At 35.4% G+C, this 25013-nt stretch overlaps 1 long non-coding RNA gene across 1 annotated transcript in view; it reads left to right on the top strand.

Annotated features, from left to right (window-relative positions):
• LOC134728708 (uncharacterized) overlaps positions 1 to 25013 on the top strand; it is a 139626-nt gene that overhangs the window by 26492 nt on the left and 88121 nt on the right. The window contains exon 2 of the long non-coding RNA XR_010109405.1: positions 23129 to 23190. This is a non-coding gene — a long non-coding RNA (uncharacterized LOC134728708). The remainder of the gene's footprint in view (positions 1 to 23128; positions 23191 to 25013) is intronic.

The raw sequence follows: 25013 nt of genomic DNA, 5'->3' as shown, positions 1-25013 counted from the left end.
TTGTGTTAATTAGCATAGATGTGAAGTTTAAGTCAAAGGTTAACATTTTATATAAACGTCCAAGTTTTACAATAACATTTGTTAAAAAGCTATCCTTTCTCCATTAAATTAACTGTGTATGTTTATTAAAAATCAATGCACACGTTTTGAATTTGTCAAAGTTTTTTTCTGTCAACTAATTGTGTTTTTTGTTAGACTATTAATATGATGGATTGCATTGATTAATTTTAAATATTTATATATTTAATTATTTATTTTTATTGATACATATTAGAGGTACATATGTCCAGGGCACAGGAGATAATTTGATACATTCATAAAATGAAATAAGAGTAATTGGGATATTCATCATCTTAAACATTTATAGTTTCTTTACACTAGGAACATTCAAATTATTCTCGTTTGTCTATTTTAAAATGCATGATCAATTAACGTTAACTATACCCACCCAACTAATCTATCAAGCACCAGGTCTTATTTCTTCTGTCTGAGTGTATATTTCTACCCCCAATCAACCTCTCCTCATCCCTCCTTGCCATCATCCTTCCTGGTCTCTAGTAACCACCAGTCTACTATTCTTGCATTCATCATCTTTGCATTCACTTCTTATGTGATACTTGTTTATGCATGTGTACATACACACACATATATGCCAGGTTTTATTTGCTAATACTTCAAAGAAAATTTTTGTATCTAAGATTATGAAGAATTTTGAATCTACATAATTTTTGAAGGCATTTTAACTAAAGATTCTATTCCTTTATAGGAATAGGACTATTTGGTAGGTAGTTTGTCGTTTTCAAGAAATTGAGTCATTTAATCTAACTTGTTGAATTTACATCCATAGAATCTTTCATAAAAATTCTTTTTTTATCTTTATCTCTAGTGTATGTAGTAATATTTCTGATATTTATAATTTGTGTCTTCTCAGTTTTTTGTCAGTTTTACTGGCAATTTATTAATTTTATTGATTTATTCAAAGAATCAGCTTTTGGTTTTATTGGTTTTCTCTATTGTTTTTCTATATTAATTTATCAATTTTTGTTTTTATCTGTATTATTTCCTGGTTTATGTTTGCTTTGGGTTTATATTTGCTATTCGAATTAATGCTATAAATGTGATGCTATAAATAAACATTTAGTGCTATAAATTTCCTTCTACACACTGTTTTAATTGCATACACAACATTTGATATGTTGTATTTTCATTTTTATTCAGTTCAAAATATTTTCAGATGAGATCGGGCACATTCAGGGTGATATGACCGTAGACGCCAGTTCAAAATATTCTCAAATTGTCCTTGAGATTTCCTCTTGAACCTACTGCTTATTTTAAAGTGTATTGTTTAAGTATGTAGGGCTTCCCCTGTTATCGTCTTGCAATGGTCAATAGTATAAATCTATTGTAGTATAATGCAGCATAATGCAAATAATATTTTGCATTATTTTAATATTTTAAACGTTTAATTTTGTATTCTGCAGTTGTTGGATGCAGTATTCTTCGAATTGTTTTTCTGTACTGTACTCCTTTTCCTCTCCTTCTAAGTCTGCTTTGATACAAATTTTAGATCTTTTGATGTCCCACCAGTTCCCTGAGACTGATTGTTTGTTTTACCTTTTTTATCTCTGTTGTTCACATTCATCTACTTCACATTCACTGGCTCTCTCCATCATCTCCATTCTGCTTTTAGGCTCATTCAGTGAGGTTTTGTTTTATTATTATTGTGGTTATTATGTTGTTCGGTTCTAAAAGTTCTGTATGGTTCTTTATATCTTCTCTTATTTGCTAAGACAATCTATATTTTCATTCATTTCAAGAATGTTAGCCCTTCTTGGAACACTTTAATAATCCTTGATTTAAAGTCTTTATTTGATATTTACAATGTTTTGTTGTCTCTGCATTGACAACTGTTGATCCTCTCCTCATGTGAGTTGAGACTCTCCTGGTTCTTTGTATGCTGTGTAATTTTGGAATGTATTCAAGATATTTTCAATACCAAGTTATGGGAATCTGGATCTTTCTAAAGTCCTATGGGAACTGTTGTTATTTTTCCTTTAGCAGGCAATCAACTCAATTGTGTTTAGGCCACAAATTTTAACTAGCCTATTATTTAAATTACAAAATGTCAGTTTAGTTTTCAAAGACTTTGCAGTGCTGTTTGGTGTGTGCTAACCAATGGATAGTCTGGAACCTAAGAGACAGTATATCCCACAGTTTTCTCAAAGCCTTTTATATATTGTTTAGGGTTAGATCTGTGAATAGGCAGCTTAGGAGTCAGCCCAAGAGCTCATGAGTAACATTAAGCAGTCATTTTTTCTAAACTGCTCACTGTAATTTCGCTGTACTTTTTAGCTTCCTGAAGGTCTCCATTTCTGTTGTCCATCAGGAAGGCTTGGACAATAGCTACTTCACTCTGCCTTGACTGTATCTGTGTCCAGAACTAAGTGATGGAAAGGGAGGAGGAGAAAAAAAAAGCAACAGGCATTCTCCCCATCCTCCTCGGGTCACACCTTCTCTGATCAGAGAGTTTCAGGTGCCTGCGGGCCCCCTCTGCTGCCACTGTCACTACACCATCATAGCTACACAAGAGAGTAGAATAAAGAAAACAAAACAAACAACAACAACAAACAACTCTCAGGGGATTTATTTATACTCCAGGGTTTAGGATTCTTCTCTTCTGCAACTCAAGCTAAAACTAGAGCAAATGTCCTGGTGTTCCCTCTGGAGCTGACTTCTAAGTTGAAGGATGCCTTAAGTCCAGAGCTGTGGATATCAGGGGGAAAAAAATAAAAATTTACTTTTAGGTTTCTGGTACATGAAATTCTGATCTGTCCTTTTCATCCAGCTACTTTTAAGATTTTCTCTTTGTCTTTGGTTTTTAGTAGTTTTATTCTAATTTTTGTAGATACAGTTTTTATTATATGCAAACTGGCTGGGGCTTATCATATTTATTAAATTTCTTTATACCTTTTATCTCAGCTGTTATCTCTTCAAATAGTGTTACTTCCTTCTCTTCTTATTCTCCTTCTAGTATTCTAATCACACATATGTCATACCTTAGTGGTTTTTTTTTAATGTCATCGATGTCTCTTACCTTCTTTCCAGAAATAAGCATATTTTCCCCCTGTGCTTCACTTTCAATACATTTTACTGACCTCTCTTCTCGTGCATTCATCTTTCCTTTAGCTTATCTACCCTATTATTAAAAGCATCTATGAGGTTTTTAAATTTAGTTATTTGTTTGAGCAGAGTATATCCATTTGATTCCTTTCTATAATAAAAATTACCTGATAAAATTTTTCTCACTATTTTTTAATACTGTAATTATGATTATTTTAACATTTCCATCTAGTAACTCCAATATCTAGACTTCTAGTGGATTGTTTTTATTGTTCATTTTTATCGTAATTTCTGGTCATTTCATCTTGTCTCTTAGTACATTTTAATTTTTACTTGACTACAGGATATTTTGTACAAAAAATCATAGAAATTATTTGAGGATCTAGGCAATGTGCTCTATCTCCAGAGAGGATTTACTTTTGCTTCTGTCAGACATATCACTTTAATTCAATCTGACATTATGCTCAGCTTTGAATCCCAGTTTTGGTCTTTGCAAAACTTTCATTTGTTTTCTCTCACAAGTAGGGTGTAGCCCTTTGGGGTATACCTAAAAGTGCTGAAAACTCTGTTGACCTTTTCGGCCTATTTGCCAGTACCTGCTAATTAGCAAACACCTCCAATGTAAAAGCAGAGCTGAAGGTTAAGATCACTTCTCTGTTCTTTCCTTCTTTCTGCCATCTTGCCTACTCAAATCTTTGATGCCTTATAACCTCTCTTATAAAGAGATATTCTGGGAGTATTCAGTGGAAGTGTTCTTCTGACAGTCTAATTCATCTTGAAGCAAAAGTCCCAGTTTCATTTTATATTTTTATGTTTTTCTGGAAAGAATAAAATTCAATGGAATATGTTTTACAAATCTCAAATGTTACAATACAAACAAAGTATTCTTAAAGCATTATAATATTTTCCATTTAAAAACCACACTATGTTTTCCAGCAAAGAATTATGTTTTATCAGGCTTATAAGAGAAACTTACTTAAAAGACTGTGACAATATTTTCCTCAATAATTGGGATCAATTTTATGTTGAAAAATTCTAAATTTTTATCACTATTATTTACAATAAGATAGCTAATTTTCCTGAGAATTTGCTACATATCAGCAACTATGCAAGCTGCATGATCAGTATTTAGTAAAATCAACTAAAATGAAAAAGGTTTCTACTGAAATTATAACAGTGGTCAGTCAATGGAATTCTGTTCCTAAATCAATGTATTTTATGTCTTCTTTACTATTTCAGAAGTATAATGGATATGAGAAGAGACAACTTTCCTCAGTATTTCCTATTTGGTATATCCAGCTAAGGGGTCAAAAACACATTTTCTCCAGCAATTCAATCTGTATATTGTTGTATTCAATAGCCTAACTCAGCTGCTTCACATGTGGTGAAGAGTACTTGACCCTGCCCTGTCTATTCACTGCCTTACATGCTCTGAACCTTCTTAGTTAGAAATCCAGAGAGCATTTGTGTTTGGTTCAATTGTGTACAAATTGGCATAGTCCCCTAGCATCTTGGACAAAAGTTCCAAGCTAAGAGATACATGCTTGAAACCAACTCACTACCTGCTCAGCTCTTCTACTTTGGAAGAGTCTGCATTGTTGGCAATGCAAGAGAAGGAATATGTAAAGGTATTAATCAGATTCTGTTTCAGAGACCATGATGTCCTAGACACATAGATCCACTGGGAAGTGCTTTAATTATTATATAAATTGTGGTCTTCATGGTGAGTGGGAGAACTGCCCATCACTATCACTTCTGCACTGTCCTTTCCTTCTGCTTAATCTGTTATTACACACACACGCACACACACACACACATACACACACACACACAAGACTGGTGTCAACCCTTCGAGCTATGATAAAAGAGAGAAGACTGATGCTTACATACTTTTTGTTTTTACAAGTTTATCTCCCCTTCCTTAGGACAGGAAGCTATAAACTAACCCCATCCCCGCCTTCTGGCACTTAAATAAATACAATAAAAATAAAATTATCTCCAACTGAAATCACACTGTTTCACTTGTTTCGGATAAAAATCAAGGTATTTACAGTTGCCACTCAAAAAAAAATGTCCTTGGCTTCCAGAAACTCAGCGCATGAATCCTCTGGAAACATGTTAGCATTAAAAAGTAAGTCTGGAAAGCATCTAAATGGCCAATCTGACTTTTTTCTTGTTTCCCTAAACTGGGGGATTTTTGTAAATTATGTAATCTAATTAAAGTATACTCAATTTCAATAGTCATTAGAGCTACTTCAAATATTTTCCAATATTTTATAGAGGAACTTTCTAAAAGATTTTTTGAATCGTGAATAAAACATTCTGGATGGCAGCAAGACTAAATTATTCTGGGCAAGAACTATTAGTATATTAAAAATAAGCATTAGACTTTGGGGAGAAAAATGTACAGGGTGTAACATTTTTCATGTGGTTACAATGAAGTAAGGGATTTGAAGGCAAAAACAAATCTGGCAAATTATAAGTTAGGGTAGTAATTCAAGGAAGTCATAAAATAGAAGACTTTTATTGCACCATGGAGACAGTTTGGTGCTATTAGTGGATTAAAAAGCATGTGGGACTGTGAGGCTGGAAAAGATGGAAGCTTGAAAGAGTTGGTGGGTTAAATATTAACAAAGAAAAGATGTTTACAGACAGTTTCTGCAAACATGCTCTAATAAATAAGATCCTCCAAGCATTCAAAAATAGAACTGTGCAAAGCCACAAAAAATCTATGCTATTGATCTTCCCACCAAACTTGGTCTTCCTCAGCAATGCATGACTTCACTGTCATCAGAATTTGTGTTAGTCCTTCTGGAGAATGTTGCCAGCATAGTCAAAACCTAGTAAAAATAGGAAAAAAAAGGTGACAATTTTGCACTTGTCTTTAAAAACTAGCTACAGTGCACTGAAAGCAGTAAAGTGTGGTGGAAATGTGCGAATGTGAGCTTCAAACAGACCTGAGCTTAAATTCTCAAGTCGTACAAGTTAGCCTCTCTGAGCCTCAGATTCCTTATCTGTAGAACTGAGATCACCATACACAATTCTCAGGGTTACTTTTTAGTGTAAAAGTTGCTTTTTTAAAGTTTAATGTGCATATTAAACACCCGTAGAATACTGCTGAAATGCAAATCCAATTCTGTAAATCTGGGGTAGGATCCTGAGTGTTTAGCAAGCTCCCAGGTGATGCCTGTGCTGCTAATCCCAGGGGCACATTTTGATAGAGAAGCTTCAAATCATCAAAGCATTTAGTGTGCACTTAATTAACCTGCCACTTAATTTTAATACTAACATTTTGCTTTTGTTCACAGTAATTTCTCTATAATATTTCTACATCAATCTTTTTAGGCTTACAAAATAGCCCTTGGAAAAAAAAACGAGGTATTGCCATCCTAGGAGGAAGCACAGACACATTACAATGAGTGGATATGTCCATGGTCTTGAATAGAGGTGAGACATAGCCCTGTGAGAGTCATTCACTGAGTCTTCAATACTAGGTGTATTGAAGACTAGAATTTTTAAATTTATTTACCTTTTCAGCTAATTGCACAGCTTTTAATGCAATGAAAGGAAGGAAACCAAAAGCCTTGACCATCAATGCATTATTAAAAATATATATATATAATAAGCTCATTTAAAATGTCTGAAAAGTGTGATATTAAAATAACCACATTTGTAGACATCAGGAAGAGCTTAGTGAAAAAACATTTCAAGTCCTGCCCACCACATGTAAATAAACTCTTTGGAAGGCTTCACTCAAGAGCCTTGGCAAAGCTTAAAACAAACTAACAGTAAGTGATGCTGGGGGTTAACAAGAAAAATCACCTAGAATAGGCTTTTAAGAAAAGACAAGCTGCTCTAATAACAACTAGACAATTATCTGAGCTGTAGCAGGCTTCAAATGTTTGTATCTCCTACTGTAATGGGTTTTCCAAAGAGAAAAGACTATCAGGTACTGATTTTACAACAATAATCTAGCATCTTTTCATGAATTATTTTCATCTTATTAGTTTCATTAACACATTTGAGTACTAAGATTAAGTAGATGTTGCATAAAATGTCCTTTGTACTTTTTCATTTTATCTTTTAATGTAATTTTTAGAACTAGGTAAGGGTAATTAAAGGAAAGAAGTAAAAATTAACTCTATTTGGACATACTATACTCAAATGAAATGTGCTGAATGAACACAATGTATCCAGTTTTCTTTAAGAAGCTAATAAAATTATAAAGTACACATTCTTTGTTATAAAAGAATGAAGAGCTAAATATCTAGGCATGAGGCAAAGCTTAGAGATGGGTGTTAATGGCTGTGGGTTGACTCTGCACAGCACTGCATTTTATTGTGCTTGTTTTGTTTTGTGCTTTGCTAAAACCAAACAGGATGTATACCCCAAAGGGTTCCTTCTCATTGTAAGATTGAAAATCATAGCATTTATTTTCTATCAAAAAATATAACTGTTCTTATAGGGGAAAATATGCTTCTAAAAGCATTATTTAAATTTTTTTCACATGGCAAGACCCATATCATTGCATTTCTTCTCAAAAGGTTGGTGAAGCAAAGAAGGAAAACAAACTATTTATAGACACCAGAGATTTAACCATACCTGGGAAGGAAACAATGATATTACCATAGTCATAGTATTGTGGTAAACCTGAAGAAACTGTAGGTCACATGGGCAGAAATAAACTACCATCTGCTTCTACCAGCAGGTGGATGAGAAAACATACAGCCTTTCTCACTAATTACCTACAACACCATCTAACTCTAAATATTTTGCATGTAGAGATTTACGTTCTATGTTTATAAATACACATATAGGACAAAGAAACACTTATTTTAAAGATCTTAATATCTTGTTTGTTAAGCAATTAGTATTTAGGAGAGGGGCTATGTTGACAGCTCTGCAAACAGAAGTTTCTGATTCATCTGCTAAAGAGGTACTCGCATACCTTGGCAGGCTTCCTCACTCTGCTTTGTTGAATGGTTTACCCATATTCTACATATAACCACCTTGTCTTTCCCAAACCACCTTGGATATCTAGCTCAACAATTAATCTGTTAAATATTAGAGTAGAGTAGAGTAGTCTGTTCATTCCTTGAATCGAGAAATGTCAATTTAATGTCAAAATATTTTATTTTATTTTATTTTCTCATAGAGGCACCTGTGCTATTTAATCACATCATCAACAAATAATTATAAATGAAGCAAAAAATCCAATTATGAATTCCAGGAAAGTAAAATATGCTGTAACCATTATCCATGAAGTTGCTTTCATACTTCTTTAGCATAACCATTTGAGCATGTGAGCATGTTTGTGTGACAGCAAATTTTAACTACACACTAAAGTCTATCTTCTCTTCTTCTTCTTCCTGGAAAGAGCTGGGTTACATTTTGCAGACTCCCTTGCAGTGAGGCATGGCTGTGTGACTGAATTCCAACAAACAGGATGTGAGCAAACTTGAAGGGTATCACTTTCAGGTTTCATCCACTAGACACTTCTGTGCATGTTCTTCCATGCTTGGCTCCTTGACCAGGATGGGGGTAACCAGGGTGAACATAAAATATAGGTGTGGAAGGAACCAACACCATGGCTACTGAAAATCCTAGACTTTTTACCCACTCAGAGTTTTCATGTTAACAAGGAAAAAAAATCTACTGTTTTTGAGACATTATGCATTTGGGAATCCATTGTTATAGCAGTTGACAATATCCTATATCGTTAGACAGCAGTCCCGAAAAGTTTGAAAATCAATTTGCTGTATTTTTGAATAGCCTAATGCTTAATCAATCCAAGGTACTCTTCATTCTATTTTCAACACATTGGGGATATCTATTAAAGTTTTCCTTAAAAGTTCATATTAATTATTTATATTTGTTCATTCCTAGGACAGGAGAATACTATTGCCAAAAAAAGGGGGGATTTTTAGAGATAAGTTAGCTGATTGTGAAAGCAAAATATAAAAATAAAATAAAATAAAAAACAAAAAATACCCTAAAGTTTAGTATGTAGAGAGGAAACAGAAGAAACAGAATTAGCAAATAAAAATAGAGGATTCCCAGTAAAATTTGAATTTTAGATGAATAACTACATTCTTTTAGGTATAAATATGTCTAACATGATATAACAGGCAAAGCAGGACATGCTTGTACTAAACTTCTTTCATAATATCTGAAATTCAAATTTAAATGGATGTTCAGTATTTTATCTGGAATCTCTAATCAGAATGGACACAGTCAAAACACAAATTAATTTACTGAAAAAGTCAGGTTGAATTGGAAAACACTGGATAAAAATTAAAAAGAAGAGCAATTTAAAAATGAACTTAAAGGATGAGGATAGAAGCAATATTACTAACAAATAATAAAGCACTCAGAAGAAAATAATAGTAGAAAAAAGATTAAAACAATTGAATAAATTATGATGAAAAAATCACATAATAAAACAGAAAAGAAGGACTTTAGAAGACAGGGGATGACAGATTAGTCATATGATAGTAAAATTGAAGAACACAAAAGACAAAGAGCTTCTAAGAGCTAAGATCTAATTCTAAGAATAAATTCTAGGAAAAATTTTAAAAGCAATTCTAAGAGATCCTAGAATGGAAGGAGAAAAGGGTAGATCATACACAAATGCAAAAGAATCAGTTTTCCAGCAGACAATTTGGATGAGAGGATAATTCAACACAATCCTCAAGATTAATACAAAGCCACTGACTTCAGCAGTAGTGTACCAGCTGGCTTGTCAGGCATTCATTTATTAGCAAGATAGCCTTCATTCTAGAATTCATTAATTTATTCCACAAATAGTAAGATTTTACAAAGTGTTCTCTATGCTCAGCATTGATCTCTCTAAACATTGAAAGTTTAGATGCAAGAGCTTTGCTTAAATCTCAATGTATTAAATGTATTACATCCTTCGAAACCAGCATGTCCTGCAATGTGATATAGAACACTGGTGTTCAACAACTGCTAAATAAGTTTGTTAAAAGAAAAAAAAAAGGACAAAAGGACACTTATGTTAGGAAATGACATATCTTAGAGATTAACATTGCATGTTGCATATAAAATACTAAAAAATCAAAAAAGAAATCCAACTTTGTTTAACTCAGCACTTCTTATTAAACAACACAATTGACCACAGAAAACTTTTTTTTTTTTTTTTTTTTTAGGAATACCAAGTAACATTTCTAGAAACCCCAGTAGCCTGGGGAACTCAGTTTAGGAAAATTAGTGTTTTCATTTAAAAAATAATTAACATAACATAATAAAATTCAATAGTAAAAACAGTTACACATTGAATGGAATACATAAACTATATCAGCTATGATCTTTAGCCATATAAATAAAAAAAGTACCATCTCACTTCTTTATGTCATTTGTTTAAGCATTTTTCTTATTTCATATTTATTGAATGTGCTTTTGCAAAAACAGTCACAAGAAAAAAAAACACACTGAAGCAACTAAAGTTGGTGCTGAAATTTATACCTGACAGTACTTAACTATAGAAGTATTAAAATTACTATGGTACACATGGGGACTCATAGGCCCAGGATTTGCTATCACTGAAATCACCCCTGAGTAGCTGAGTACATTACAAAACAACACTATAAAGGAGACTGCAATATGGGAACAATGTGCTAGGAAAGCATTTCAGTAAATAAAAACTCAGCAGACTTTATGGCTGTTGGTAATACTTGTCACTTAATATAGTTTATAAAAATTTCCTTATTAAATTTTGTAGGGCAGAATAGCACATCTTCCAATTTCTAACAGTGATGTTGACATAGGTTTAAAAAAGCTGCAGCTGCAGTCTTCCCAGACCTTCCTCCCTGACATTATTACAATACGTGTTGTTCTGAAATTTTCAATTCAGCTATAAACAATCTACTTTATCAACAACATGCTTTTGCACTTTTTGAAATGGTGCTTTGAGGCAGATAAATGAAAATAAGGATGGCAGAGTGCCAATAAAAATTCTGCAGACTGTATCTTCAGTGCAGTAAAGGCTAAGGCAGAACAAGATTTTATGTATTTATTTATTTACTGTTGATTCCAGAATTCATTTCTCTCCTTACCATAGCTGCGTTATTTTTGTTGATTCTTTGTTCTAATCCCAGCTGACACTTTTAGATAGTAATGGCTCACACACTTTTAATCAATACTAAAAGAAGTGGATTTTTTGTTTTTTGCTTTAGAAATCTGGCATTTTGTCATTGCTTTACTTGTCTACAGGGTAAATGGAGGTTACATTCTGAAGTTTAGGACATATTAAAAGTGCCATTTACTGCCCAAAAACTCAGCCATTTTGAGTGTATAAGACCCGGATTCCAAACTGAGATCTCTTTACTCTAAAGCATTTTTATGTAAAAGATAGTTATGCGCTTTTAGGATTCTCACAAAGTTTGCTCTAAAACGATCTGTTATGTGAAATAACAATGAAAAATAAAAGTTATTATATGTTATGAAAGAAAAGAGGCTGTGAAATTGAATTTCTCCACTTCATACTGGTTTATGATGAGAACTTCAAATTCCAGTTTAATTCTCTGTAAGTAAATTTTAATTTTATCCACACTAATTAAAGACTTGCTATTTGATATTAGTTTGGAAATACCCAATTACAAAATACATTTTAACATCATGGGCTTTCAATTCTAAAAAGATGTCCTAAGGGATCCCTTCTTAGTAGTTAGTAATTTTATTGAGTTTGTAGTCAAATCACATATGTCCATGATCCGAAGTCTTCCACAAACCTAGCAAAATTTTATTCATTTTGTAATTATAATGAAATGATTCGTATGATAAGCTTAGAAAATTTAAATAAAGTTAGATTATAGAGTTCTAACATTGAAAAGTAGATTTTAAAGGGGCACAGTATGAATGCTTACATACAATAAACAATAAATATCAGTGAACTCTACTTTATCTGTGTTTGTCTTTATATTACCTGAAATCTGAAGAATGTTCATGCCAAAATACTGTCCAAATTTAACAGTCTAAAATTTACTGGTCTTTTATTTTTGGTTAAAAATACAATTCCAAAATTATTTGATATTTCATGGCACAGTTATATTTATTTGAAATTAAATATGAAAAGTAAGCCTTTAATGTATTTTCCTGTCTCTATCAACAGGAAATAAATGCTCTTATCACCATGAGGAATTTCCAGAAATTCATATATTCTTGAGTATTGATTTAATGGCTATGATAGTTTTATTGTAGCCTCTTTTAATATATATTTTAAATTAGAAATTTAGAAATTATTATAAATTAAAGTATATAAATGCAAGAATTTTGTATTAATAAGGTTGCTACCTCAGCACAATTTCCATGAGGACTCACAAATTGTGAGTGGAATTATAAAACACTCCTAGGTAAAAATTAATACCCTTGGGGAATAATTCTAAACAACATATTTATGGGATTTCAAAAATAAAGTAAATTTGGACACATTCCTGTGACATCTATTTTCCCATCATACTTGACAAATCAAAACTGGATTAGAACCATTCCACTTTGTACTTGAAAACAAAGAGGAAATAAGAATTCTTAAAAAGCACAAAATACAGAACAGAATTAAAGTTCATTTCCACCCACATACATACAACAAAAAGATTAAATAAGGGAAATATAAATGGTTTTTTTAATGGATAACAAATGACAAAGTTATCTCTGGGCTGTTCCATAGCCAGCCTCGCTAGGTTTCCTCTAACTCTTTAAATTCACTCCTTTTCTATTCGTACTACTTCCTACTCTAATCACCCCTGAGGCATTCACCAGGAACTTTTGCACCTATTTTGTGTTTTTCCCACCTCCCTGTCTTCTGCAGTCACCACAGCTGCCTGTCCACCCAAGTCCAAGGATTCTGTAGATTTTTAGCATGTCTAGATGATAGGAATGGGCTCATAGGATGAGAGTGTGATATTTGCTACAAACTTTTGGTATTGATCTTCCTATGTACTAGAATTTGCTCACACACCACTCCCACAATTTCCTGAACATGCTCTGTTTCATGATTCTGCCCCTTTTCATATACACTCTACTCAGGTTGTCTTAAGTGACCTACTCTCAGACTCAATCTGGGTAAAACCTTTGCTCTTTCAAGGCCCAGATACATGTTGTTTTTTTCAGTAAAGCCTTTTGCAGCTGCAGGAAGCCAAACAACCATATTCCATGAAGTTCTGTAATTACCGGTCTATATACAGATCACTCCTCACTCAATTCCGAATGATTTGAGGACAGGAATTAAGCCTTATTAATCTTTCAGCTATAGTGTTCTAAATATTGTTGACTGAGTAAAAGAACAAAAAGGAGGATTCAATTATGATTTAGCAATAATCTTTTGAACGTTCACATAACACAGATGTTGTGTTAGAACTATAGGAGACACAAATTAAACAAGATGTGAAACTCTCCAGAAGCTTGAGCTCACAGGGTGGAGCTTCCTCCTGTGAGACAGAGACAGGACAGACCATGATGAATGCTGTGACAAGTACTTGGGCCCACTGTGCTCTGTATACAGAGTGATATAGATACTCTGATATCAGGCACGGAGAAAAAGGCAAGCCATCATTTCACCATTTTATTGAGAACATACACTATGCTAAGTATATTAGAATCATGTCTTTTCATCATTATAAAAGCTGTATGATGATAGGAAATAGTATTATCCCCATTTTACAGATGAGGAAAACAGGACCGAGGTAAAGATACTTGCCTGCCCACTTACTTTGTAAATGACATATTTAAGATTTGAATACAGACTCTGGAGCCCACACACTGTTAATCTTTTGGAAGTCAAAACATTTTATTTAGAAAGCAGTTTGTTTTAGAGGTACTTTTAAATGTAATTCTTTAGTAGGAACCTCTGGCACAATTTTTATTTGAATAGCATTTAATCCTTAAGATAAATTCTGGATAGAACAGGTTAATTAACAAATTCAATATGGCGACACCTCCGCACAAGTGTTCGTGGAGTGAATGTATTCCCTTTTCTAGGGTTTGGGCCACACTGTGTTTAAATAACTTAACTGGCAATTTGAGCATCTGGTGTGTTTATTTAATCTCTCAGCATTTTAGCATCAGATTCTAAAATAGGGAATTATCAGCTCCTACTTCCTCAATCTTATGCTTTTTAACACTGGAAAACTGATGTGATATCCTGAAAAATATGTCCTATAAATACCCAAAAGTGGCTGCTTTTGCTAGAAGTAGCAGTAGTGGCACTATCAGACAGATGTGACCATTTTAAAACTTTTAGAAAAGCTACACATTATTGCTTTTAAACACAGACAACTTGTGAGAAAGAAAAGAACACGGACGTGCACAGTTTAATATGGAATTGGATTTCCTTTGTTACGTACACATGAGAAATACTATCTATCTGAGAAGTAAAAAATGTGAATAAGTAAAGATGTAAGTTGAAAGAGTGCATTGAGTTGGTGGACGAACTATGCAAAAACAAGTTCAAACATGTGAAAATGTGACTTTGGTAATCTTGCCAAGGTCAGAGATGCTGAAGGAAGTATGCTGAGTACAGGCTAGCTCTGCAAGCAAGAGTCAAGCTTTGTTCTACATTCCAGTTGGATATCATTCCCCGTGCCCTATATGTCCACCTTTCTTACTTCTATTATGTGCCATATCGCTCCTAGACACAGGAAACACGTTCTAGGAGGAAGAGAAAAGAAAGCCTGAACTTTGAAGCCTGTAAATAAGTTCACTGTGGCGGATCTCGTTAATGCAAATGTTATGACCAGCTAGCCCTAAGAAAGCTGAGCAGAATGAGCCTAGGAGGCCTCCTCTCTGCATGGACACATGGCACACCCATCAGCACCGACAGAGCTTAAGCATTCATATCGAGGGGCTGCAAACCCCTGGGCAGAGACACACTGTATACACACTAGACATGGAAAATGTATGAGGAAAAAAGATTAACTGACAAAAAGTTAATTAAAACTGCTCTGATTGTGAGGTAGAATTTAACAATTACTTTAAAAAATGCAGTGTGACACAGTGCAGCACTGCAGCTGAATTAATCATGAATGAGGAGAGCAATGTTTAATTTTTGTGTGCGGGAGAAAAACACTCAACAGATTTGACAATTAGAACAGGGTAACAGCATTGCATGGCACAATGCAAAGCGGGTTTTCCCAGTGGTTTTTTGGGAGGGAGCTAAGCAGATGTGCTCAAATATTTACAAATGCACAATATTCACACACTTTTCAGCTGCCCACCCTGCTGATTTCGCAAGAAACCGTCTTCAATCTGGAGGCCACTGAGGGAGCGACGTGCACTGGGTCTCACACAACTCCAAGAGCAGCTCAGACAAGGCCCCCACTGACTGCCTCCAATCCATGCATTGGTTGTAGGAACAGAGAGGGCCAACAAGCTCTTTCAAATACTCAGCTTCCAGGATTCACTTTGTCCCACAAAGTGGGCAGCACATGCAATTATCATGGATGAGGCAGGGTCTGCTCTGGAACAGCTGTTGTTTGGTGACTGTTCTCAATGAGCATTTCCACAACCCGATACCAGCTCTGTTTAGAAAGTTCACACTTGAAGCTGTGAAGTAGCCAAGATGACCATAAAAACCCCTGCCAGCATGGCCCTGTATAAATGCTTTGCTTTGCAAATTTCAGGCTGAATGTTTACCCACAGAATTATTTCAATTAATATTAGGGCATAGAAGTTTTTTTATATTGCAATTTTATTGAGATATAATTCATATAACATACAATTGATTCATTTAGAGTATATAATTCAAAGACTTTTGGCATATTCACAGCATTGTACAACAATCACCACAATCAGTTTTAGAACATCTTTTGTCACCCCAAAAAGAAATACATTGCTCTTTGGTTGCCATTGGCCAATCCTCCCCTTCCCCCAGCCCAAGGCAAACACCAATTTACTTTCTCTGTAGATTCACCTACTCCGTATATTTCATATAAATGGAATCATATTATATGTGGTCTTCTTTCACTGAGCATAATGTTTTCAAGGTTCATCCATTTTGTAGCATGTTTCAGGACTTCATTTTTGTGGCTTAATAATATTCAATTTATGGACATACTCAATTTTATCCACCAATGGACACTTGGTTATTAATACTGCTTCTGTGAACATTTGTGTACAGGTTTTTGTTTGGTCACCTGTTTTCACTTCTCTTGAATATATACCTGGGAGTAGAATGGCTGGGTCGAAACCAAAAAAACTGTGTTTAGTTTTATGAGGAACTGCCAGACAGTAGCTGCACCATTTTACATTGCTACCAGCAGTGGATGAGGGTTCTGATTTTTCCACATCCTTTCGAACTCTGGTTATTATCTGTATGTATATTTTATTAAAGCCATTCTAGAGAGTGTGGCTTTGACTTGCATTTCTCTGATACCTAATGATCTTGAGCATCTTTTTATTTTTATTTTATTTTATTTTATTTTATTTATTTATTTATTTATTTATTATACTTTAAGTTTTAGGGTACATGTGCACATTGTGCAGGTTAGTTACATATGTATACATGTGCCATGCTGGTGTGCTGCACCCACTAACTCGTTATCTAGCATTAGGTATATCTCCCAATGCTATCCCTCCCCCCTCCCCCCACCCCACCACAGTCCCCAGAGTGTGATATTCTCCTTCCTGTGTCCATGTGATCTCAGTGTTCAATTCCCACCTATGAGTGAGAATATGCGGTGTTTGGTTTTTCGTTCTTGTGATAGTTTACTGAGAATGATGATTTCCAATTTCATCCATGTCCCTACAAAGGACATGAACTCATCATTTTTTATGGCTGCATAGTATTCCATGGTGTATATGTGCCACATTTTCTTAATCCAGTCTATCATTGTTGGACATTTTGGTTGGTTCCAAGTCTTTGCTATTGTGAATAATGCTGCAATAAACATACGTGTGCATGTGTCTTTATAGCAGCATGATTTATAGTCCTTTGGGCATATACCCAGTAATGGGATGGCTGGGTCAAATGGTATTTCTAGTTCTAGATCCCTGAGGAATCGCCACACTGACTTCCACAATGGTTGAACTAGTTTACAGTCCCACCAACAGTGTAAAAGTGTTCCTATTTCTCCACATCCTCTCCAGCACCTGTTGTTTCCTGACTTTTTAATGATTGCCATTCTAACTGGTGTGAGATGGTATCTCATTGTGGTTTTGATTTGCATTTCTCTGATGGCCAGTGATGATGAGCATTTTTTCATGTGTCTTTTGGCTGCATAAATGTCTTCTTTTGAGAAGTGTCTGTTCATGTCCTTCGCCCACTTTTTGATGGGGTTGTTTGTTTTTTTCTTGTAAATTTGTTTGAGTTCATTGTAGATTCTGGATATTAGCCCTTTGTCAGATGAGTAGGTTGTGAAAATTTTCTCCCATTCTGTAGGTTGCCTGTTCACTCTGATGGTAGTTTCTTTTGCTGTGCAGAAGCGCTTTAGTTTAATTAGATCCCATTTGTCAATTTTGTCTTTTGTTGCCATTGCTTTTGGTGTTTTGGACATGAAGTCCTTGCCCATGCCTATGTCCTGAATGGTAATGCCTAGGTTTTCTTCTAGGGTTTTTATGGTTTTAGGTCTAACGTTTAAGTCTTTAATCCATCTTGAATTGATTTTTGTATAAGGTGTAAGGAAGGGATCCAGTTTCAGCTTTCTACATATGGCTAGCCAGTTTTCCCAGCACCATTTATTAGATAGGGAATCCTTTCCCCATTGCTTGTTTTTCTCAGGTTTGTCAAAGATCAGATAGTTGTAGATATGCAGCATTATTTCTGAGGGCTCTGTTCTGTTCCATTGATCTATATCTCTGTTTTGGTACCAGTACCATGCTGTTTTGGTTACTGTAGCCTTGTAGTATAGTTTGAAGTCAGGTAGTGTGATGCCTCCAGCTTTGTTCTTTTGGCTTAGGATTGCCTTGGTGATGTGGGCTCTTTTTTGGTTCCATATGAACTTTAAAGTAGTTTTTTCCAATTCTGTGAAGAAAGTCATTGGTAGCTTTATGGGGATGGCATTGAATCTGTAAATTACCTTGGGCAGTATGGCCATTTTCATGATATTGATTCTTCCTACCCATGAGCATGGAATGTTCTTCCATTTGTTTGTATCCTCTTTTATTTCCTTGAGCAGTGGTTTGTAGTTCTCCTTGAAGAGGTCCTTCACATCCCTTGTAAGTTGGATTCCTAGGTATTTTATTCTCTTTGAAGCAATTGTGAATGGGAGTTCACTAATGATTTGGCTCTCTGTTTGTCTGTTATTGGTGTATAGGAATGCTTGTGATTTTTGCACATTGATTTTGTATCCTGAGACTTTGCTGAAGTTGCTTATCAGCTTAAGGAGATTTTGGGCTGAGAAAATGGGGTTTTCCAGATATACAATCATGTCGTCTGCAAACAGGGACAATTTGACTTCCTCTTTTCCTAATTGAATACCCTTTATTTCCTTCTCCTGCCTAATTGCCCTGGCCAGAACTTCCAACACTATGTTGAATAGGAGTGGTGAGAGAGGGCATCCCTGTCTTGTGCCAGTTTTCAAAGGGAATGCTTCCAGTTTTTGCCCATTCAGTATGATATTGGCTGTGGGTTTGTCATAGATAGCTCTTATTATTTTGAAATACGTCCCATCAATACCTAATTTATTGAGAGTTTTTAGCATGAAGAGTTGTTGAATTTTGTCAAAGGCTTTTTCTGCATCTATTGAGATAATCATGTGGTTTTTGTCTTTGGCTCTGTTTATATGCTGGATTACATTTATTGATTTCCGTATATTGAACCAGCCTTGCATCCCAGGGATGAAGCCCACTTGATCATGGTGGATAAGCTTTTTGATGTGCTGCTGGATTCGTTTTGCCAGAATTTTATTGAGGATTTTTGCATCAATGTTCATTAAGGATATTGGTCTGAAATTCTCTTTTTTGGTTGTGTCTCTGCCAGGCTTTGGTATCAGAATGATGCTGGCCTCATAAAATGAGTTAAGGAGGATTTCCTCTTTTTCTATTGATTGGAATAATTTCAGAAGGAATGGTACCAGTTCCTCCTTGTACCTCTGGTAGAATTCGGCTGTGAATCCATCTGGTCCTGGACTCTTTTTGGTTGGTAAACTATTGATTATTGCCACAATTTCAGGTCCTGTTATTGGTCTATTCAGAGATTCAACTTCTTCCTGGTTTAGTCTTGGGAGAGTGTATGTGTTGAGGAATTTATCCATTTCTTCTAGATTTTCTAGTTTATTTGCGTAGAGGTGTTTGTAGTATTCTCTGATGGTAGTTTGTGTTTCTGTGGGATCGGTGGTGATATCCCCTTTATCATTTTTTATTGTGTCTATTTGATTCTTCTCTCTTTTTTTCTTTATTAGTCTTGCTAGCGGTCTATCAGTTTTGTTGATCCTTTCAAAAAACCAGCTCCTGGATTCATTAATTTTTTGGAGGGTTTTTTGTGTCTCGATTTCCTTCAGTTCTGCTCTGATTTTAGTTATTTCTTGCCTTCTGCTAGCTTTTGAATGTGTTTGCTCTTGCTTTTCTAGTTCTTTTAATTGTGATGTTAGGGTGTCAAATTTGTATCTTTCCTGTTTTCTCTTGTGGGCATTTAGTGCTATAAATTTCCCTCTACACACTGCTTTGAATGCATCCCAGAGATTCTGGTATGTTGTGTCTTTGTTCTCGTTGGTTTCAAAGAACATCTTTATTTCTGCCTTCATTTCGTTATGTATCCAGTAGTCATTCAGGAGCAGGTTGTTCAGTTTCCATGTAGTTGAGTGGTTTTGAGTGAGATTCTTAATCCTGAGTTCTAGTTTGATTGCACTGTGGTCTGAGAGATAGTTTGTTATAATCTCTGTTCTTTTACATTTGCTGAGGAGAGCTTTACTTCCAAGTATGTGGTCAATTTTGGAACAGGTGTGGTGTGGTGCTGAAAAAAATGTATATTTTGTTGATTTGGGGTGGAGAGTTCTGTAGATGTCTATTAGGTCTGCTTGGTGCAGAGCTGAGTTCAATTCCTGGGTATCCTTTTTGACTTTCTGTCTCGTTGATCTGTCTAATGTTGACAGTGGGGTGTTAAAGTCTCCCATTATTAATGTGTGGGAGTCTAAGTCTCTTTGTAGGTCACTCAGGACTTGCTTTATGAATCTGGGGGCTCCTGTATTTGGTGCATATATATTTAGGATAGTTAGCTCTTCTTGTTGAATTGATCCCTTTACCATTATGTAATGGCCTTCTTTGTCTCTTTTTATCTTTGTTGGTTTAAAGTCTGTTTTATCAGAGACTAGGATTGCAACCCCTGCCTTTTTTTGTTTTCCATTTGCTTGGTAGATCTTCCTCCATCCCTTTATTTTGAGCCTGTGTGTGTCTCTGCATGTGAGATGGGTTTCCTGAATACAGCACACTGATGGGTCTTGACTCTTTATCCAATTTGCCAGTCTGTGTCTTTTAATTGGAGCATTTAGTCCATTTACATTTAAAGTTAATATTGTTATGTGTGAATTTGATCCTGTCATTATGATGTTAGCTGGTGATTTTGCTCGTTAGTTGATGCAGTTTCTTCCTAGTCTCGATGGTCTTTATATTTTGGCATGATTTTGCAGCGGCTGGTACCGGTTGTTCCTTTCCATGTTTAGCGCTTCCTTCAGGAGCTCTTTTAGGGCAGGCCTGGTGGTGACAAAATCTCTCAACATTTGCTTGTCTGTAAAGTATTTTATTTCTCCTTCACTTATGAAGCTTAGTTTGGCTGGATATGAAATTCACATTCAGATTCAGGAAATACAGAGAACACCACAGAGATACTCCTGGAGAAGAGCAACTCCAAGACACATAATTGTCAGATTCACCAAAGTTGAAATGAAGGAAAAAATGTTAAGGGCAGCCAGAGAGAAAGGTAGAGTTACCCTCAAAGGGAAGCCCATCAGACTAACAGCGGATCTCTCGGCAGAAACCCTACAAGCCAGAAGAGAGTGGGGGCCAATATTCAACATTCTTGAGCATCTTTTTATATGTGCATGGGCCATTTTTGTATCATCTTTGAAGAAATATCCATTCAGACTGTATTAGTCCATTCTTACACTGCTATATAGAAATATCTGAGACTGGGTAACTTATAAAGGAAAGAGATTTAATTGACTCACAGTTCCTCATTGCTGGGGAGGCCTCAAGAAACTTATAATCCGGTGGAAGGCAAAGTAGATGAAGGCACCTTCTTCACAGGGCGGCAGGACAGAGTCAGTGCAAGCAGGGGAAATGCCAGACGTTTATAAAACAATAATATCTCATGAGACTCAATCATTATCATGAGAACAGCATGGAGGAAACCGACCCCATGATCCAGTTACCTCCACCTCGTCCCACCCTTGACACGTGGGGACACAGCCAAACCATATCACAGACCCTTTTTCTATATTGTAGTTTTTATTTGTAATATGTTGTCTTTTAATTATTGAATTGTAATTATTTTATATTTATATTCATATATGAATGTATAAGATATATGATGTATTACATATGTGTATACATATATATTCTAGATGTAAGTTATTTTCTCTCATTTGTTGGGTTGTCTTTTTAATTTCTTGATAGTATCCTTTGAAGCATAAAAGGTTTATTTTTATGAAATCCAATGAATCTATTTTTTTCTGCTGCTGCTTGTGCATGTCATATCTAAGAAACCATTGCCAAATTCAAGGCCACAAATAGTTTACACCTATGCTTTCTTCTAAGAGTTTTATAGTTTCAGTGCTTACATTTACGTCTTTGGCCATTTTTAATTTTTATACATAGTAGTGGATCCAACTTCTTCTTCTTCTTCTTTTTTTTTTTTTTTTGTCATGTGGATAACCATTGTCCCAGCACCATTTTGAGAGAACACAGACATTTAAAAAATTACCACTCCCTTTATTCTCATGCCTCTTCCTATTCATGTCTTTATCACCCCACAGCAGGCTTTTGGAGAGTATGGAAGGAAGGACTCTTAATGATGTCCCATTGATAAGTATGTGCTTATCCCATTTGAATTGCTCATCTCTGCCACAGTCCACTTACTATATTCTTCCCACAGGTCCAATAACTCTCCAAAGCAAAAGATTTGGAGTCCTAGATCTAGGCTTATTCTTAGCTTTCCTATTTATTAATCACGTCAACTTGGGAAAGTTATTCCACTCTTCTAGCTTCTTTTTTTTTTTTTTTAATCTGTTAAGTGAAGTGAGTGAAACAGAAGTGAACACACTGGGACTCTGGTCCACATTCCCTCAGACTTTTTTCATGGATACTCCTTTCCTCAGCTCCTTTGGCATTTGCTTCAAACAGCCTGCATCTGAATCTCCCTTTGAAAGACTTCCCTTGAGTCACTAGAACCATTTTTCCTGCCTGGGCAGAAAGCTGGAAGTGACTGGGAATTACATTACCCCCTAGGGATATGGAAACCTCTACCTTATGAGGACAAGATCCAAGCTGTAATTTGCCCTCCAAAGTTCTCCCAAAGAATGAGACCAGGGCTAGAACATCACCAGAAACTGTACCCTGCTTGCCTTTTTCTTTTCCCTGTTCTACATCCCCCATTCCCTTCTGGCTTCTCCCAGGGCGGTACCTTAATAAAATGCTTTAACACAAATCCTCACCTCAGGATCTGCTCTAGAGAAACTGACCCAAGATAAATAACTCCCTTGTACAACTCCTGCTTGGATAAATGAGATTTTGTATTCCACATGCAAAAGAATGAAGTCTTACCTTACACCATATATGAAAACTAACACAAGATGGATCAAAGACCTAATGTTAGAACTAGAACTAGAACTGTAAAGCTCTTAGAAGAAAACATGAGAATTTCACCTAGAATAATATCTAAAAAATAAGAAGCATTCAATCAATGCCATTTGTCTTGTGATTGTCATTGTTGTTGTTTTCATGGCTACCTACCAACCAAAATTCCTAGGGTTGACTGTAGGCCCATGACAGACCAATTAGTGTTTTTGTATTCAATTTTTAAAACTTTATTTTTGCTTTAATGTATTTTTTCCTGTTTTAACAGGTCTTTTGTGAAGACTTTGAAGTTGCAGGTTCATTCTGCCGCCATATACGTAACATTCTAAGGTAAACTTAGTTTAACTTAATGGTACTGATCGCCCACTAAATAAATAGGTACACCCTGATGTTAGTCAGTTTATATGTGTCTTATTTTTCCCTGATATAATTTTTTCAATGTATCTCAGAGAAGGATGCTTTTTAACATCTTTGAATAGCAGTATCTTCCCATAGTTCAGACCAGGTGTTCTGTGCCTGGAAGAAAAATTCTCATTAAGTGGAATATATTTGGCTCTTTTGTTTCCAACAAGGTAATGAAAAAGGTTTAATCCTATTAATTATCTTTAGGAAAACACAAAAATTATTTGCGTGTCATGAGCAGCCTATGGGTTTCTCAAGGCCAAAAATGAGTCTATTTCCTTGTGCAAAATTCCTTTCATAAATTCTATGATAGATTGTTTTGCTTTCACTGTGACAAGAATCAAGCCTTTGAGACTTTCTGTTCATCTTCTTTTTGAAAATAAGTACCGTGGAAAAACAATCTATTTGCTGTCATACTATGCCATGGAAAATTATTCCTGGAAAGGTATTTGTACTACCTTTGGAATTAGAAATGTATCACTAATCGCTAGTTAGTTATATTAATACATAAAGAACTGTTTAATAAAGATATAAACAGGATCTACTTTAACATCAGAAATAATATTGTGCAGTTGTCTAGTGACATGAATATTATAGTTTCCTGTGCTGTATCATTTGATCATACAGCAGTTATTCAGAGCAATATTAGTTAAGGTTCTCCAGAGAAATAGGACCAGAAAAACAGGGCTCTCCAGAGGAATAGAACTAGCAGCCAGAGTATATAGATAGAGATATAAATATAGGTATCTAAGAGTGATTAATTATGGAAGCTTTCTCACACCCTTATAAGTCCCCCGATGTGCCATACTCAAGCTGGAGCACCAGGAAGCCAGTGGTATAGCTCAGTCTGAGGCTGAAAGCCTGAGAACAGGTGGGTGGGGGCATGCTGGTCTATGTGCTGAAGTCTAAAGGCCCAAGAGTCTGGAGCTCTGATGTCCAAGGGCAGGAAAAAAAATGGGTTTCCCAGCTCCAGAAGAGAGAATGAATTTGTTTTCCTTTGCCTTTTTGGTCTATCTGGTACCTCAACCAATTGGATGGGGCCCCTCACAATGGGTGAGGGCAGATCTTCCTTACTTAGTCCACTGGTTCAAATATCAATCTCTTCTGTAAACATGCTCACAGACATACCCAGAAAACATTCTGTACTAGCTATCTGCATATCCCTTAACCCAGTCAAGATGATCCCTAAAATTAACCATCACAAGGATATTTATTATCTATCTCATGAATCTATATTTTTCTGTTGCTGCTTGTACATGTCATATCTAAGAAACCATTGCCAAGTTCAAGGCCACTAAAGTGACTGCTGTGTTGGAGATAAACAATACACAAGATAGTTGTGTTCCACTTTCCAGAGAGTATAGTTGTTGCTACAAAAAAAAAAATTAACTGTCTAGACAAAGACTGCATCTCCCAGGCTCTTATGCCTTCAGATATGGCCATGAGACTACATCTTGCCAATAGACTATGAGCAGAAATGAAGAGTGTTACTTCCACACCCAGGTTTTTAACAAGTGAGTCTGCATTAATCATTATCTTTCTCCCTATCCTCCATCTGACAGCAGAGGAGTCTAGGGCCCCCAAGGATACAGAGATCACAAATGGATATATGGATTCAGGGAGGAACCTGAATCCATATATCCCTGAAGAAAGGAAAACTACCCACCAAGTAGGAACCACTTACGCTGAAATGAACTCAGAACTCATGCCCTTACACATCAGGTAAACATGCAGTTTTTCTTAAATGTCAT

This window comes from Pan paniscus, chromosome 13, assembly GCF_029289425.2.
Source record: "Pan paniscus chromosome 13, NHGRI_mPanPan1-v2.0_pri, whole genome shotgun sequence".
Classification (NCBI taxonomy): domain Eukaryota; kingdom Metazoa; phylum Chordata; class Mammalia; order Primates; family Hominidae; genus Pan; species Pan paniscus.
The sequence above is the reverse complement of the archived record's forward strand: the minus strand, read 5'-3'. Positions and strand labels throughout refer to the sequence as shown.